Consider the following 19,259-nt stretch of genomic DNA (forward strand, 5'->3'; position numbering starts at 1 on the left):
AATATCACCATGTCATTGGATTTAGGTAAAAAGTTGGATGAAAAAAAATACGAAGTTCCCTTATGTTGATGACGTTTTTAAAAATCCAATCAGTTTTCCACTTTGATTCAACATCATCAGGTTGCTTTTCTTTGTTGAAATGACGTGGAAACAACGTTGACTCAACCAGTTTTGCCCAGTGGGATTGTACTGGGCAGGACAAACAGAACAAGTGCAACTCCAAAATGTTTGATGGATTAGAGTGAACTACTGGTAGACATGGACAACTTTGTGGCTCAGTTGGTAGAGCATGGTGTGTGCAACGCCAGGGTTGTGGGTTCCATTCCCACGGGGGGCCAGTACAAAAAAAATGCATGAAATGTATGCATTCGTTGCTCTGGATAAGAGCATCTGCTAAATGACTAAAATGTAAAATGCTATGTTAACACTATGAAGCTGAATCAGCATGAAGGGTGGTAAAGTCATGATAAACAAGAGCTCTATCTCTCAGACTTCCCTGTCCGCAGTTAAAAAGAGAGGGAGAGGAGTGGGACATAAAGAAAGGGAGAGAATGTGGGAGAGAGGAAAAACAAGGGGAGAAAGAGAAGAGAGAGGGGTGCACACTGGGTAGTAGCACACTCAACTGTCTGAAGCACAAACCATGCTACAGCTCACTGGTGAATGGAGAGATAGACAGAACAAGAGGGAGCGAGAGGGGAGGCGGTAATAGCAAAGACAGTACAGTATTAAGATGGGCAGAAACTGCTTCTCCAATGGAAATTCTCAAAAACGCTTGTAGGCGATGTCATGGCGACGCTGGCTAGCTATGCTCATGCGCAGAAATGCGTCATCGTGTGTCGCCTCACCCCTGCGCAGGCCGTCAAATCAATATAAAGTTGTTTTCACTAAAATGAAAACGTGTCAGTGTCACTTAAAGAACATGTTCAACGACTTAAGACATTGTCTCGAATATAGGTTGTGCCTTTAGATTTCGAGAAAATTAAGAACTCAGGAAGACATTTTCACTTCTCTCATTGACTTCTAAAAACCCAAACCCGTGCCTGGTCTGCTTGGTCTGTTTAGCACGCGTTCCCGGAAGTCTCGCGATGTTGTGGCTCTGGATTTAGAAACTCTGTGGTAACAGTTTTTGAAATATGCCACTAGTCAACTTCCAATAGTTTTCAACTGTCAGCTTTAACAACAGTGCGAATAGGAGGAGTTAGGAGGGAGGAAAGGGAGTGAGTTACTCAACTTCTTCCCTGTTTTATCTCCCCGCGGTGTGGAAGAGCGCGGGCAAAGACGTAGGTTTAGCAGACGCAGAGGCAGACAGGTCGGGCCTGAGTAGTGTGGAGCTCCTGGGCGTTTGATCGAATAGGGTGGAGTCCCAACGGGAGAAAGGAATGTAATACACAGACGAGCCGAGGAACACAAGTGGAAGTACCGCGGAAGGGATATACGGCCATACACAGCGGTTCAAGCAAAAAAGACAAGGTAGTCTACAGGTTGTTGCCCACTTGAGGGTAAGATACTGAATCATTATGTCCATAACAACTCTCTCTGAAACAGGTACATCTATCCAAGTAATAATCTATCCAGGTGATCTCTCCGTGCCTTCTATAAATTAGCATATTGCAATAATCTCTATGTAACTCAGTGTATGTAGCCTATACTATAACAAGAGAATGAAATAGCACTTTGAAACTTGAAGCAGTCAAATGTTACCAGTAGTTCTGTAGCCGACAGTATCTATTACGATCACTGTTGGATTAGGCAACTCTAGTAATAACTCTGCAATAACGTCTGGTTTCATTGAAAGCTGCCAACCAATAGAAACTCTGCAAGACTTATATAAATTCACATACACACAAAGAAACTTATGTATTACAGTAGCCCTCTATTATAGCCTATATATTGTCATGCATAAACAAGACAATATATTGTATGTCATGTTATCTAATAATGTAGACTACATAGTTGGACTAAAGTCGATTGATAATCACAGTCCTACGTCTTGTAAATTACCATACAGAAGTTGTGTGTGTGTGTGTGTGTGTGCTGAGTACAGATGTTCTGCTTTGTATCTGACTGAGACTTTGGTCCATGTCAGATAATAGGCCTACTTTAGCCTTCCTGTATGTCAGCCTACTACTTTCTCTGTGTGTTTGTGTGCATGTTTACTACTGCCTCGGCTTTTGCCCAGGGGGCCGACCTTTAAGGGCGCAGGTGCTAATGTACAAATTAACAAACAGATCACCGACCATTTCGAATCCCACTGTACCTTCTCCGCTATGCAATCTGGGTACCGAGCTGGCCATGGGTGCACCTCAGCCATGCTCAAGGTCCTAAACGATATCATAACCGCCATCGACAATACTGTGCAGCTGTATTCATCGACATGGCCAAGGCTTTCGACTCTGTCAATCACCACATTCTTATCGGCAGACTCAACAGCCTTGGTTTCTCAAATGACTGCCTCGCCTGGTTCACCAACTACTTCTCAGACAGAGTTCAGTGTGTCAAATCAGAGGGCCTGTTGTCCGGACCTCTGGCAGTCTCTATGGGGGTGCCACAGGGTTCAATCCTCGGGCCCACTCTTTTCTCTGTATACATCAATGATGTCGCTCTTGCTGCTGGTGATTCTCTGATCCACCTCTACGCAGACGACACCATTCTGTATACTTCTGGCCCTTCTTTGGACACTGTGTTAACCAACCTCCAGACGAGCTTCAATGCCATACAACTCTCCTTCCGTGGCCTCCAACTGCTCTTAAATGCAAGTAAAACTAAATGCATGCTCTTCAACCGGTCGCTGCCCACACCTGCCTGCCCGCCTGGCATAACTACTCTGGACGGTTCTGACTTAGAATATGTGGACAACTACAAATATCTAGGTGTCTGATTAGACTGTAAACTCTCCTTCCAGACTCACATTAAGCATCTCCAATCCAAAATTACATCTAGAATCGGCTTCATATTTCGCAACAAAGCATCCTTCAATCATGCTGCCAAACACCCTCATAAAACTGACTATCCTACCGATCCTTGAATTTGGCGATGTCATTTACAAAATAGCCTCCAACACTACTCAGCAAATTGGATGCAGTCTATCACAGTGCCATCAGCTTTGTCACCAAAGCCCCATATACTACCCACCACTGCTACCTGTATGCTCTCGTTGGCTGGCCCTTGCTACATATTCGTCGCCAAACCCACTGGCTCCAGGTCATCTATAAGTCTTTGCTAGGTAAAGCCCCGCCTTATCTCAGCTCACTGGTCACCATAGCAGCACCCACCAGTAGCACGCGCTCCAGCAGGTATATTTTACTGGTCACCCCCAAAGCCAATTCCTCCTTCGGCCGCCTTTCCTTTCAGTTCTCTGCTGCCAATGACTGGAACGAACTGCAAAAATCACTGAAGCTGGAGACTCATATCTCCCTCACTAACTTTAAGCACCAGCTGTCAGAGCAGCTCACAGATCACCACCTGTACATAGCCCATCTGTAAATAGCCAATCCAACTACCTCTACATGCACACTCATCTTCTGCACATCACTCTAGTGTTTAATTCCTATATTGTAATTATTTTGCCACTATGGACTATTTATTGTCTTACCTCCCTTATCCTACTACATTTGCACACACTGTATATAGACTTTTTCTATTGTATTATTGACTGTATGTTTATTTATTCCATGTGTAACTCTGTGTTGTTGTTTGTGTCGCACTGCTTTGCTTTATCTTGGCCAGGTCGCAGTTGTAAATGAGAACTTGTTCTCAACTAGCCTACCTGATTAAAACATTGTGAAATAAAAAAACTATAGAAAAACTTGCCCCACAAGCATAGCTGGTTCAAACCTCGCTTCAGCAGACTGCTCCCCCTCAGTCGCTACAATATATGTATCTGTAACTTATGTAGTCTGCTTTGGCCTCTGAATCATAACGTCTATACCCTACAACATTAACTCTAGAATATGTACAACCTACACACTTGTAAACTTAATGACCAACCTTCACAACTAAGTTTTCAGTCTTTATATTACAAAATAGTGGATTTGCAGATTAGAATAGCACATTTGTTTTGTGCATGTGTGTGTTCATGTTCCTCCTGTTAGACCATTATGCTGTCAAGGCTGCACCCTTTGTTTGCATTGTCTTAAGGGTCAATGTCTATCCGTGTGTGTTCTCGTGCTTACGAGAATTCATTCTATCCCTTTGTGTACTTGTAGTATCTGACCTTGAGTCATTGTACTGTATGTGGTGCTGTTGTCTTTTCAGTCAGACAGTGATGATATCCTGATGATACAGGACAGGTAGATGTACTTCTGTCTGTGTCTGCGCCTCAAATTACACTCTAATTCCCTATGAAGTGCACTACTTTTGGACAGAGCCCTATGTGAATTACGATGGGAATAGGGTGTCATTTCAGATCTGCCCGTGTGAGTGCCAGTGATGATATAGAGAAGGACAGGTACCCCCTTCTCTCTCTCTCTGTCTCGCCCTGTACTATTCTCACTGACCTATTTAAACGACTAACTGTAGAATCTACCTGAATCGGTATGCAGGATCAATCTGTGTGTTTGTTTAGTGAGGCGTGTTCAGGTGTGTGTGTGTGTGTGTGTGTGTGTGTGTGTGTGTGTGTGTAGTTGTACAGGTTCTGCCTCCTCACGCTGTGTTCACCCAATGCAAATATTTTTTTCTACTAAATTGTCTTTTGAACAATCACATCAGATATTTTTCATAGCGTATCTGATTGGTCTACCTCTGTTTGCACAGGCAGCCCAATTCATATATTTTCTGTACCAATTGGTCTTTTAACCGATCACATCAGACATTTTCACGTCAGATCTTTTGCAGAGGTGATCTGATTCGTCAAAAGAACAATTAGTGCAGAAAATATCAGAATTGGGCTGCCTGTGTAAACACAGCCTCAGATACTTGTTCACGTGTTGAGACAGAGACAAATGTTCCCTCTGCCACTCTTTAATTCCCTCTCTATCCCTCGCTCCCTATCATGCTCTCTCCCTCTATCTCCATCAATCCTCCTTTCTCTTTTTCTTTTCTCCCTTGCCCCCTCTATCATTCCCTCTCCCTCCCCCTCTTGCTCTCTCTATTTTCCTCTGTCCCCCTCTTTCCCGACGTTCACACAGGAATGCAGAGAATGACTGGTCAGAACGTTGAATGAACAAGCATGGGTTCGGCAACTCTGAGTCAGACAGTGATGATAGATATAACTATATAGCCTGGAGTGGAGGTTTGGTTCTTAAATCCTCCTGAAGTGGTGTACGGCTTCAAACCCATTCTGTTTGCTGCCTTTAAAACAGTCCTGCCCTTTTCTGAGAAACGCATAACAAACACACACGCGCATGCACACGCAGACACATACACACACAATCACAAACACTTCCTGTCATTATTCCTGTGTCACCACTTGAGGTAAAAAGTTGTTGTTGCCACAACAAACCAAACAAATAGATGTCCCGTGTGTGAATGTGTCTTGTTAGACAGGTACATCAGACACTGTCAGCACTGGATGTTGTCATTCATCTGTCTGTAAACCAATCAGTGTGCCCCTTGTTCTCTTACAGCCAGTAAAACAGCGTGTGATTGGCTTAACCCAATCTCAACCCAATGAGCACACACGTACGCACAAACACACACACACGCACAGCTTGTGGAAGATATCTCAGGTGTACAGTGTTTGTTGTGTAATTTCTACCTGCCATCAGGTCAGGGTGAGTAACCCCACCTGTACAGTTACGCTCTCACTCCGACCTACCAACTTACCTCAGAGGATAGGTTAGTGCAGGTCTGAATCAAATATAACAAAGACATCCTGTGATTTGAGAGTAGGACTGTGTAATGCCTTGAGGTAATGTTATCCTTGGAGCACAGACTCATGCAGGCTAGGCCTGTGGGTACCGTTAGCCAACAGACAGTCACTGTGCAGGATGTAGCATGTTAGCCGTAGGCTAGCAGTATTGACTAGCAGGCTGCAGGTGAGTCACAGTGCTGCTGCTGAGTAAACTACAGCCAACCTTTGATCCAGTGGGCAGGGCTATAATGTAACTGGTTACTATGGTTACCTATAGCTCTAGGTGTGTGTGGAAGTTTACAAAACACATGCACACTCATCAGACAGCCAATCACCACACTATAGGCTACAAAACAACCCATCCACTCACCCACCTGGATGCACACCCACATTTTAGTAGACGCTCTTATCCAGAGCGACTTACACCCACCCACTCGCATCTTCTTTGGAGGACAAAGGTTTTTTGTTACATAAACATTTTACATACAGTACCAGTCAAAAGTTTGGACACACCTACTCATTCAAGGGTTTTTCTCTATTTTTACTATTTTCTACATTGTAGAAACCATGAAATAACAGATATGGAATCATGTAGTAACCAAAAAGTGTTCAACAAATCCAAATATATTTTAGATGTTAGATTATTGAAATAGCCACCCTTTGCCTTGATGACAGCTTTGCACACTCTTGGCATTCTTTCAACCAGCTTCATGAGGAATGCTTTTCCAATAGGCTTGAAGGAGTTCCCACATATGCTGAGCACTTGTTGGCTGCTTTTCCTTCACTCTGCGATCCGACTCATCTCAAAACATCTCAATTGGGTTGAGGACGGGTGATTGTGGAAGCCAGGTCATCTGATGCAGCACTCCATCACTCTCCTTCTTGGTCAAATAGCCCTTACACAGCCTGGAGGTGTGTTGGGTCATTGTCCTGGTGAAAAACAAATTATAGTCCCACTAAGCGTGAAACCAGATGGGATGGTGTATCGCTGCAGAATGCTGTGGTAGCGATGCTGGTTAAGTGTGCCTTCAATTCTAAATAAGTCACAGACAGTTTCACCAGATTTGGACTCATCAGACAAAAGGACATATTTCCACCGGTCTAATGTCCATTGCTCGTGTTTCTTGGCCCAAGCAAGTCTCTTCTTATTATTGGTGTCCATTAGTAGTGGTTTCTTTGCAGGTCAGGGCGTTGTGATGGCCACTCCAATACCTTGACTTTGTTGTCCTTAAGCCATTTTGCCACAACTTTGGAAGTATGCTTGGGGTCATTGTCCATTTGGAAGACCCATTTGTGACCAAGCTTTAACTTCCTGACTGATGTCTTGAGATGTTGCCTCAATATATCCACATAATATTTCCTCCTCATGATGCCATCTATTTTGTGAAGTGCACCAGTCCCTCCTGTAGCAAAGCACCCCCACAACATGATGCTGCCACCCCCGTGCTTCAAGGTTGGGATGGTGTTCTTCGGCTTGCAAGCTTCCCCCTTTTTCCTTCAAACATAACGATGGTCATTATGGCCAAACAGTTCTATTTCTTTTTTCATCAGACCAGAGGACATTTCTCCAAAAAGTACGATTTTTGTCCCCATGTGCAGTTGCAAACCGTAGTCTGTCTTTTTAATGGCGGTTTTAGAGCAGTGGCTTCTTCCTTGCTGAGAGGCCTTTCAGGTTATGTCGATATAGGACTCGTTTTACTGTGGATATAGATACTTTTGTACCTGTTTCCTCCAGCATCTTCACAAGGTCCTTTACTGTTGTTCAGGGATTGATTTGCACTTTTCACACCAAAGTACGTTCATCTCTAGGAGACAGAACGTGTCTCCTTCCTGAGCAGTATGACAGCTGCGTGGTCCCATGGTGTTTATACTTGCATACTACTGTTTGTACAGATGAATGTGGTATCTTCAGGTGTTTTGAAATTGCTTCCAAGGATGAACCAGACTTGTGGAGGTCTACAATTTGTTGTTGAGGTCTTGGCTGATTTCTTTTGATTTTTCCATGATGTCAAGCATAGAGGCACCGAGATTGAAGGTAGGCCTTGAAATGCATCCACAGGTACACCTCCAATTGACTCAAATGATGTCAATTAGCCTATCAGAAGCTTCTAAAGCCATGACATCATTTTCTGGAATTTTCCAAGCTGTTTAAAGGCACAGTCAACTTAGTGTATGTAAACTTCTGACCCAATGGAATTGTGATACAGTGAGTTATAAGTGAAATAATCTGTCTGTAAACAATTGTTGGAAAAATTACTTGTGTCATCCACAAATTAATGTCCTAACCGACTTGCCAAAACTATAGTTTTTTAACAAGAAATTTGTGGAGTGGTTGAAAAATTAGTTTTAATGACTCCAACCTAAGTGAATGTAAACTTCCGACTTCAACTGTATTTATATATTTAATATACATACGCTATATATACAAAAGTATGTGGACCCTTTTAAATTGGTGGATTCGGCTATTTCAGCCACACCCGTTGCTGACAGGTGTATATAATCGATCAAACAGCCATGCAATCTCCATAGACAAACATTGGCAGTAGAGTGGCCTTACTGAAGTGCTCAGTGACGTCAACGTGACACCGTCATAGGATGCCACCTTTCCAACAAGTCAGTTCTGCCTAGCTTGAGCTGCCCCGATCAAATGTAATTGATGTTATTGTGAAGTGGAAACGTCTAGGAGCAACAACGGCTCAGCCACAAAGTGGTAGGCCGCACAAGCTTTTAGAACAGGACCGGCGAGTGCTGAAGAATGTAGCGTGTAAAAATCGCCTGTCCTGAGTTGTAACACTCACTACCTAGTTCCAAACTGCCTCTGGAAGGAATGTCAGCACAAGAACTGTTCGTCGGGAGCGTCATGAAATGGGTTTCCATGGCCAAGCAGCCGCACACAAGCCTAAGATCACCATGCGCAATGCCAAGTGTCGGCTGAAGTGGTGTAAAGCTTGCCACCATTGGACTCTAGAGCAGTGAAAAGGCATTTTGTGGAGTGATGAATCACGTTTCACCATCTGGCAGTCCGAAGGACGAATCTGGGTTTGGCGGATGCCAGGAGAACGCTACCTGCCAACTGTAAAGTTTTGTGGAGGGGGAATAATGGTCTGAGGCTGTTTTTCATGGTTTGGGCTTGGCCCCTTAGTTCTAGTGAAGGGGAATCTTAACACTACAGCATACAATGCCATTCTAGATGATTCTGTGCTTCCAACTTTGTGGCAACAGTTTGGGTAAGGCCCTTTACTATTTCAACATGACAGTGCCCTCGTGCACAAAGCGAGGTCCATACAGAAATGTTTTTTGAAGAACTTGACTGGCCTGCACACAGCCCTGACCTCAACCCCATCAAACACTTTTGGGATGAATTTGAACATCGACTGCGAGCCAGGCCTAATCGCACAACATCAGTGCCTGACCTCACTTATGGTCTTGTGGCTGAATGGAAGCAAGTCCCTACAGGAATGTTCCAACATCTAGTGGAAAGCCTTCCCAGAAGTGTGGAGGCAGTTATACGATCAAAGGTAGGACCAACTTCATATTAATGCCCTTGATTTTGGAATGAGATATGCGATGAGGCGGTGTCCATATACTTTTGGTCATGTAGTGTATATACACACACAACCTTTTGGATAGTTAGTACTTGGACATCTATATAGTGTTTTCAGTAATAACTATTACCGATAATAAGCATTTTAAACCCAGCTCTCTGCTTCCCTCAGGCCATCTCACCTATCTCTGTAGACCACCCCTTTTGATTTCCACGCACCATATATTTTTCAACTGTGCTGTCTCACATGAACTTTGAACTTCTTTAATTGCATAGTATCCACCGATTGTACGTTAAAGATAAAATATTTTTCCTAAGAGTATTATTATATTGTTGATTGATTGAGTATTGCTTTCCAAATTTACATTTACGTCATTTAGCAGACGCTCTCATCCAGAGCGACTTACAAATTGGTGCATTCACCTTATGATATCCAGTGGAACAACCACTTTACAATAGTATATCTTTTTTTTTGGGGGGGGGGGGGGTTAGAAGGATTACCTTATCCTATCCTAGGTATTCCTTAAAGAGGTGGGGTTTCAGGTGTCTCCGGAAGGTGGTGATTGACTCTGCTGTCCTGGCGTCGTGAGGGAGCTTGTTCCACCATTGGGGTGCCAGAGCAGCGAACAGTTTTGACTGGGCTGAGCGGGAACTGTGCTTCCGCAGAGGTAGGGAAGCGAGCAGGCCAGAGGTGGATGAACGCAGTGTCCTTCTTTGGGTGTAGGGACTGATCAGAGCCTGAAGGTACGGAGGTGCCGTTCCCCTCACAGCTCCGTAGGCAAGCACCATGGTCTTGTAGCAGATCACCCAACACTGCTATTTGTAGGGTTAACACACATTCACACCCACATATTTTACACTCTTATCCAGAGCAACTTAAAGTAGTGAGTGCATCATTTTTTTTGTATTGGTTCCCCATGGGAATCGAACCCACAACCCTGGCATTGCAAGTGCCATGTTCTACCAACTGAGCAACACAGTCAGTCTGTGGAGCCTGCAGGCTAAGTCAGTCACAGGCTGCAGGTTTTCATGGTGATGTGAGCAAACAGGTAAAAACACTTCCCGTCTAGTTGACATGTTCAGACTCATGTTCAGAGCATGCCCAGTAAATGCCGCCCTATATAGTGTGCAGTATAAGGAATATGGTGTAAGTTCAGATATGCCCAGTCTCCATATACCATGTACTGTGCCAGCATGTGGAACACTCTTAGCAGTGTTTTCAGTTGGTTGATGTGAACAAAGAAACTCGTTCTGACATGCAATTGCATTGTAATATGTAACAGCACATGTATTTACCCCAGACAGGCACTGTAAAAAAAACATCTAGTTGATTCAACAAATTATTATTTAGTAACTGGTTCCACAGCCTTTTTTAGTTAACTTTTCGGTCAAGTGTTACTTGAACTTTCTAGTTGGCCCAAACTTGAGAGAACTTAGGTCATGGATACCCACAAATTCAAGTAGCGCTTTGAACATACAATGTTTTCTGCCATTATGAATACGAGCTCAAATTAAGATCCTACATCTGTACCTACAGCCTGACACACCTATAAAACATGTTTACTCAACACAACTATGGATGAACCTGTCTACACAGATCTCTCTCTCTCTCTCTCTCTCTCTCTCTCTCTCTCTCTTTCCTTCTTTCTCTCTTAATCTCTCTCTCTGTATCTCTTTCTGTCTGTCTTTTTTAATCCCGACCTGATTTAATATTCGATGAATCATCTGTATCATAATGGCATTGGCATTGCCATGCTAAATATGAGTAGTTACTGTCATATTAATAACTAAGTCCTGTTGTCTGTAATTTCTGTTCAATCTTGTGCAGATGTGTTACAGTAAACAGGTGTGTGTTTGTTGATGTAAAGTATGTACTCGTTACACCAGTTGTCAATGACTCAACAACAATACCTTAATTATGTAGATCATCTTGATCTAGTCAGCGTGTCTATCTGAGTGCACTGTCACTAAGAGTTCTCTCTCTCTCTCTCTCTCTCTCTCTTTCTTGCCCTCACTCTCTTGCCCTCACTCTCTCGCCCTCACTCCATCCTATGACACATTGCTCTTTTTATAATCTCTCTCTCGCCCTCTCTCTCTTTCGCCCTCTCTTTTTCTCTTGCGCTCTCTCTTGCGCTCTCTCTTGCGCTCTCTCTCTTGCCCTCTCTCTCTCGCCCTCTCTCTCGCCCTCTCTCTCTCTCGCCCTCTCTCTCTCGCCCTCTCTCTCTCTCGCCCTCTCTCTCTCTCGCCCTCTCTCTCTCTCGCCCTCGCTCTCTCTCTTGCGCTCTCTCTCTTGCCCTCTCTCTCTCGCCCTCTCTCTCTCGCCCTCTCTCTCTCGCCCTCTCTCTCTCGCCCTCTCTCTCCTCCCTCTCTCTCTCGCCCTCTCTCTCTCTCGCCCTCTCTCTCTCTCGCCCTCTCTCTCTCTCGCCCTCGCTCTCTCTCTTGCGCTCTCTCGCTCGCCCTCTCTCTCTCGCCCTCTCTCTCTCGCCCTCTCTCTCTCTCGCCCTCTCTCTCTCTCGCCCTCTTTCGTATTTCGTATCGGCCTAATTCTGCTCTGCATGCAGTATTTGGTGTTTTACGTTATAAACAGAGGATATTTTAGCAGAAATCTGCATGCAGAGTCTCAATTTGGTGTTTGTCCAATTTTGTGAATTCTTGGTTGGTGAGTGGACCCCAGACCTCACAACCATAAAAGGCAACAGGGTCTATAACTGATTCAAGTATTTTTAGCCAGATCCTAATTGGTATGTCAAATTTTATGTTCCTTTTAATGGCATAGAAGGCCCTTCTTGCCTTGTCTCTCAGCTCGTTCACAGCTTTGTGGCACTGATGTTTAGGCCGAGCTATGTATAGTTTTTGTGTGCTCTAAGGCAACGATATCTAGATGGAATTTGTATTTGTGGTCCTGGCGACTGGACTTTTTTTGGAACACCATTATTTTTGTCTTACTGAGATTTACTGTCAGGGCCCAGGTCTGACAGAATCTGCACAGAAGATCTAAGTGCTGCTGTAGGCCCTCCTTGGTTGGTGACAGAAGCACCAGATCATCAGTCAACAGTAGACATTTGACTTCAGATTCTAGTAGGGTGTGGCTGGGTGCTGCAGATTGTTCTAGTGCCCTCACAAATTCATTGATATATACAGTTTGAAGTCGGAAGTTACATACACCTTAGCCAAATACATTTAAACTCAGTTTTTCACAATTCCTGACATTTAATCCTAGTAAAAATTCCCTGTTTTAGGTCAGTTAAGAATGTGAAATGTCAGAATAATAGTAGAGAGAATTATTTATTTCAGCTTTTATTCCTTTCATCACATTCCCAGTTGGTCAGAAGTTTACATACACTCAATTAGTGTTTGGTAGCATTGCCTTTAAATTGTTTAACTTGGGTCAAAAGTTTTGGGTAACCTTCCACAAGCTCCCCAGAATAAGTTGGGTGAATTTTGGCCCATTCCTCCTGACAGAGCTGATGTAACTGAGTCAGGTTTGTAGGCCTCCTTGCTCGCACACGCTTTTTCAGTTCTGCCCACAAATTTTCTATAGGATTGAGGTCAGGGCTTTGTGATGGCCACTCCAATACCTTGACTTTGTTGTCATCAAGCCATTTTGCCACAACTTTGGAAGAATGCTTGGGGTCATTGTCCATTTGGAAGACCCATTTGCGACCAAGCTTTAACTTCCTGACTGATATCTTGAGATGTTGCTTCAATATATCCACATCATTTTCTTCCCTCATGATGCTATCTATTTTGTGAAGTGCACCAGTCCCTCCTGCAGCAAAGTACCCCACAACATGATGCTGCCACCCCGTGCTTCACGGTCGGGATGGTGTTCTTCTGCTTGCAAGCTTCCCCCTTTTTCCTTCAAACATAACGATGGTCATTATGGCCAAACAGTTCTATTTCTTTTTTCATCAGACCAGAGGACATTTCTCCAAAAAGTACGATCTTTGTCCCCATGTGCAGTTGCAAACCATAGTCTGTCTTTTTAATGGCGGTTTTGGAGCAGTGGCTGCTTCCTTGCTGAGAGGCCTTTCAGGTTATGTCGATATAGGACTCGTTTTACTGTGGATATAGATACTTTTGTACCTGTTTCCTCCAGCATCTTCACAAGGTCCTTTGCTGTTGTTCTGGGATTGATTTGCACTTTTCGCACCAAAGTACATTCATCTATAGGAGACAGAACGCGTCTCCTTCCTGAGCGGTATGACAGCTGCGTGGTCCCATGGTGTTTATACTTGCTACTATTGTTTGTACAGATGAACATGGTACCTTCAGGCGTTTGGAAATTGATCCCAAGGATGAACCAGACTTGTGGAGGTCTACAATTTTTTGTTGTTGAGGTCTTGGCTGATTTCTTTTGATTTTTCCATGATGTCAAGCAACAAGGCACTGAGTTTGAAGGTAGGCCTTGAAATACATCCACAGGTACACCTCCAATTGACTCAAATGATGTCAATTAGCCTATCAGAAGCTTCTAAAGCCTGACATAATTTTCTGGAATTTTCCATGCTCTTTAAAGGCACAGTCAACTTAATGTATGTAAACTTCTGACCCACTGGAATTGTGATACAGTGAGTTATAAGTGAAATAATCTGTCTGTAAACAATTGTTGGACAAATTACTTGTGTCATGCACAAAGACAGATGTCCTAACCTACTTGCCAAAACAATAGTTTTTTAACAAGAAATTTGTGGAGTGGTTGAAAAATTAGTTTTAATGACTCCAACCTAAGTGTATGTAAACTTCTGACTTCAACTGTATGTATATATTTAATATACATACGCTATATATACAAAAGTATGTGGACCCTTTTAAATGTGTGGATTCGGCTATTTCAGCCACACCCGTTGCTGACAGGTGTATATAATCGATCAAACAGCCATGCAATCTCCATAGACAAACATTTGGCAGTAGAGTGGCCTTACTGAAGTGCTCAGTGACGTCAACGTGACACCATCTTAGGATGCCACCTTTCCAACAAGTCAGTTCTGCCTAGCTTGAGCTGCCCCGGTCAAATGTAAGTGATGTTATTGTGAAGTGGAAACGTCTAGGAGCAACAACGGCTCAGCCACAAAGTGGTAGGCCGCAAAAGCTTTTAGAACCGGACCGGCGAGTGCTGAAGAACGTAGCGTGTAAAAATCGCCTGTCCTGGGTTGTAACACTCACTACCTAGTTCCAAACTGCCTCTGGAAGGAATGTCAGCACAAGAACTGTTCGTCGGGAGCGTCATGAAATGGGTTTCCATGGCCAAGCAGCCGCACACAAGCCTAAGATCACCATGCGCAATGCCAAGTGTCGGTTGAAGTGGTGTAAAGCTTGCCACCATTGGACTCTGGAGCAGTGGAAAGGCATTATGTGGAGTGATGAATCACGTTTCACCATCTGGCAGTCCGAAGGACGAATCTGGGTTTGGCGGATGCCAGGAGAACGCTACCTGCCAACTGTAAAGTTTTGTGGAGGGGGAATAATGGTCTGGGGCTGTTTTTCATGGTTTGGGCTTGGCCCCTTAGTTCTAGTGAAGGGGAATCTTAACACTACAGCATACAATGCCATTCTAGATGATTCTGTGCTTCCAACTTTGTGGCAACAGTTTGGGTAAGGCCCTTTCATATTTCAACATGACAATGCTCTTGTGCACAAAGCGAGGTCCATACAGAAATGGTTTTTGAAGAACTTGACTGGCCTGCACACAGCCCTGACCTCAATCCCATCAATCCCTTTTGGGATGTATTTGAATATCGACTGCGAGCCAGGCCTAATCGCCCAACATCAGTGCCTGACCTCACTAATGGTCTTGTGGCTGAATGGAAGCAAGTCCCTACAGGAATGTTCCAACATCTAGTGGAAAGCCTTCCCAGAAGTGTGGAGTTGTTACAGCAACAAAGGTAGGACCAACTTCATATTAATGCCCTTGATTTTGGAATATGTACGACAAGCAGGTGTCCACATACTTTTGGTCATGTAGTGTATATACAATATATACACACACAACCTTTTGGATAGTTAGTACTTGGACATCTATATAGTGTTTTCAGTAATAACTATTACCGATAATAAGCATTTTAAACCCAGCCCTCTGCTTCCCTCAGGCCATCTCACCTATCTCTGTAGACCACCCCTTTTGATTTCCACGCACCATATATTTTTCAACTGTGCTGTCTCACATGAACTTTGAACTTCTCTAATTGCATAGTATCCACAGATTGTATGTTAAAGATAAATATTTTTCCTAAGAGTATTATTATAATGTTGATTGATTGACTATTGCTTTCCAAATCACCCAACACTGCTATTTGTAGGGTTAACACACATTCACACCCACATATTTTACACTCTTATCCAGAGCAACTTACAAAAAATGTGTGAACTCACTACTGTATTGGTTCCCTGTGGGAATCGAACCCACAACCCTGGCGTTGCAAGTGCCATGTTCTACCAACTGAGCAACAGTCTGTTGGAGGAAAGAGCTTTTCTGACTGGACTGGACTGGATGTATCTCAGAGACTGACCATGATAATACCCTACAGCTACTTACCAGAGGAACCTATGTTGTATGAAGTTTGAAACTGTTCTAGAAATTCAGCTTCTTAAACCTTGCTTTAAAAAAAAAAAAGATGTAATAAGTTGGTGTCTTAACTTGATTAAATTAATCACCTCAACTACATATGTTATTATGAAGCCTGCAGGCTAAGTCAGTCACAGGCTGCAGGTTTTCATGGTGATGTGAGCAAACAGGTAAAAACACTTCCCGTCTAGTTGACATGTTCAGACTCATGTTCAGAGCATGCCCAGTAAATGCCGCCCTATATAGTGTGCAGTATAAGGAATATGGTGTAAGTTCAGATATGCCCAGTCTCCATATACCATGTACTGTGCCAGCATGTGGAACACTCTTAGCAGTGTTTTCAGTTGGTTGATGTGAACAAAGAAACTCGTTCTGACATGCAATTGCATTGTAATATGTAACAGCACATGTATTTACCCCAGACAGGCACTGTAAAAAAAACATCTAGTTGATTCAACAAATTATTATTTAGTAACTGGTTCCACAGCCTTTTTTAGTTAACTTTTCGGTCAAGTGTTACTTGAACTTTCTAGTTGGCCCAAACTTGAGAGAACTTAGGTCATGGATACCCACAAATTCAAGTAGCGCTTTGAACATACAATGTTTTCTGCCATTATGAAAACGAGCTCAAATTAAGATCCTACATCTGTACCTACAGCCTGACACACCTATAAAACATGTTTACTCAACACAACTATGGATGAACCTGTCTACACAGATCTCTATCTCTCTTTCCTTCTTTCTCAATCTCTCTCTCTGTATCTCTTTCTGTCTGTCTCTCTTTTTTAATCCCGACCTGATTTAATATTCGATTAATCATCTGTATCATAATGGCATTGGCATTGCCATGCTAAATATGAGTGTTTACGGTCATAATAATAACTAAATACTGTTGTTGTCTGTAATTTCTGTTCAATCTTGTGCAGATGTGTTACAGTAAACAGGTGTGTGTTTGTTGATGTAAAGTATGTACTCGTTACACCAGTTGTCAATGACTCAACAGCAATACCTTAATTATGTAGATCATCTTGATCTAGTCAGCATGTCTACCTGAGTGCACTGTCACTAAGAGTTCTCTCTCTCTCTCTCACCTTCTCTCTTACCCTCACTCTATCCTATGACGCATTTCTTTCTTTATAATTTCTCTCTCGCCCTCTCTCTTTTTCTCTCGCCCTCTCTGTCTCTTGCTCTCGCTCGCTCTCTCTCTCTCGCCCTCTTTCGTATTTCGTATCGGCCTAATTCTGCTCTGCATGCAGTATTTGGTGTTTTACGTTGTACCCAGAGGATATTTTTGCAGAAATCTGCATGCAGAGTCTCAATTTGATGTTTGTCCAATTTTGTGAATTCTTGGTTGGTGAGTGGACCCCAGACCTCACAACCATCAAGGGCAACGGGGTCTATAACTGATTCAAGTATTTTTAGCCAGATCCTAATTGGTATGTCAAATTTGATGTTCCTTTTGATGGCATAGAAGGCCCTTCTTGCCTTGTCTCTCAGCTCGTTCACAGCTTTGTGGAAGTTACCTGTGGCACTGATGTTTAGGCCGAGCTATGTATAGTTTTTTGTGTGCTCTAAGGCAACGATATCTAGATGGAATTTGTATTTGTGGTCCTGGCGACTGGACTTTTTTTGGAACACCATTATTTTTGTCTTACTGAGATTTACTGTCAGGGCCCAGGTCTGACAGAATCTGCACAGAAGATCTAAGTGCTGCTGTAGGCCCTCCTTGGTTGGTGACAGAAGCACCAGATCATCAGTCAACAGTAGACATTTAACTTCAGATTCTAGTAGGATGTGGCCGGGTGCTGCAGATTGTTCTAGTGCCCTCGCAAATTCATTGATATATACAGTTGAAGTCGGAAGTTTACATACACCTTAGCCAAATACATTTAAACTCAGTTTTTCACAATTCCTGACATTTAATCCTAGTAAAAATTCCCTGTTTTAGGTCAGTTCGGATCACCACTTATAAGAATGTGAAATGTCAGAATAATAGTGGAGAGAATGATTTATTTCAGCTTTTATTTCTTTCATCACATTCCCAGTGGGTCAGAAGTTTACATACACTCAATTAGTATTTGGTAGCATTGCCTTTAAATTGTTTAACTTGGGTCAAACGTTTTGGGTAGCCTTCCACAAGCGTCCCACAATAAGTTGGTGAATTTTGGCCCATTCCTCCTGACAGAGCTGATGTAACTTAGTCAGGTTTGTAGGCCTCCTTGCTCACACATGCTTTTTCAGTTCTGCCCACAAATTTTCTATAGGATTGAGGTCAGAGCTTTGTGATGGCCACTCCAATACCTTGACTTTGTTGTCCTTAAGCCATTTTGCCACAACTTTGGAAGTATGCTTGGGGTCATTGTCCATTTGGAAGACCCATTTGCAACCAAGCTTTAACTTCCTGACTGATGTCTTGAGATGTTGCTTCAATATATCCACATCATTTTCTTTCCTCATGATGCCATCTATTTTGTGAAGTGCACCAGTCCCTCCTGCAGCAAAGTAACCCCACAACATGATGCTGCCACCCCTGTGCTTCACAGTCGGGATGGTGTTCTTTGGCTTGCAAGCCTCCCCCTTTTTCCTTCAAACCTAACGATGGTCATTATGGCCAAACAGTTCTATTTGTTTTTCATCAGACCAGAGGACATTTATCCAAAAAGTAAGATCTTTGTCCCCATGTGCCGTGGCAAACCGTAGTCTGTCTTTTTAATGGCGGTTTTGGAGCAGTGGCTTCTTCCTTGCTGAGAGGCCTTTCAGGTTATGTTCATATAGGACAAATTTTACTGTGGCTATAGATACTTTTGTACCCGTTTCCTCCAGCATCTTCACAAGGTCCTTTGCTGTTGTTCTGGGATTGATTTGCACTTTTCGCACAAAGTACATTCATGTCTAGGAGACAGAACGCGTCTCCTTCCTGAGTGATATGACGGCTGCGTGGTCCCATGGTGTTTTTACTTGCATACTATTGTTTGTACAGATGAACGTGGTACCTTCAGGCATTTGGAAATTGCTCCCAAGGATGATCCAGACATGTGGGGGTCTACAAAGCATTTCCTGGGCTCTTGGCTGATTTATTTTAGTTGTTGATTTTCCCATGATGTCAAGCAAACAGGCACAGATTTTGAAGGTAGGCCTTGAAATACATCCACAGGTACACCTCTGACTCATATGATGTCAATTAGCCTATCAGAAGCTTCTAAAGCCATGACATCATTTTCTGGAATTTTAATTTTAATGCTGTTTAAAGGCACAGTTAACTTAGCGTATGTAAACTTTTGACCCACTGGAATTGTGATACACTGAATTATATGTGAAATAATCTGTCTGTCAACAATTGTTGGAAAAATTACTCATGC

The 19,259-nt window shown here is 43.1% G+C and overlaps 1 protein-coding gene across 2 annotated transcripts in view; it reads left to right on the plus strand.

Annotated features, from left to right (window-relative positions):
* Positions 1-1,121: 1,121 nt before the first annotated feature.
* The window catches only part of LOC106588740 (protein FAM83H), a 38,712-nt gene continuing 20,574 nt past the window's right edge, over positions 1,122-19,259 (plus strand). Inside the window, exon 1 of one of the 2 annotated variants that reach the window (XM_014178061.2) lies at positions 1,122-1,470. The gene's annotated coding sequence lies outside the window, so the exon portion shown is untranslated. Of the gene's footprint in view, positions 1,500-19,259 lie in introns of both variants that reach the window. The other variant, XM_014178060.2, reaches the window with a different exon arrangement.

The sequence above is a fragment of the Salmo salar genome, chromosome ssa27, assembly GCF_905237065.1.
Source record: "Salmo salar chromosome ssa27, Ssal_v3.1, whole genome shotgun sequence".
Taxonomy (NCBI): domain Eukaryota; kingdom Metazoa; phylum Chordata; class Actinopteri; order Salmoniformes; family Salmonidae; genus Salmo; species Salmo salar.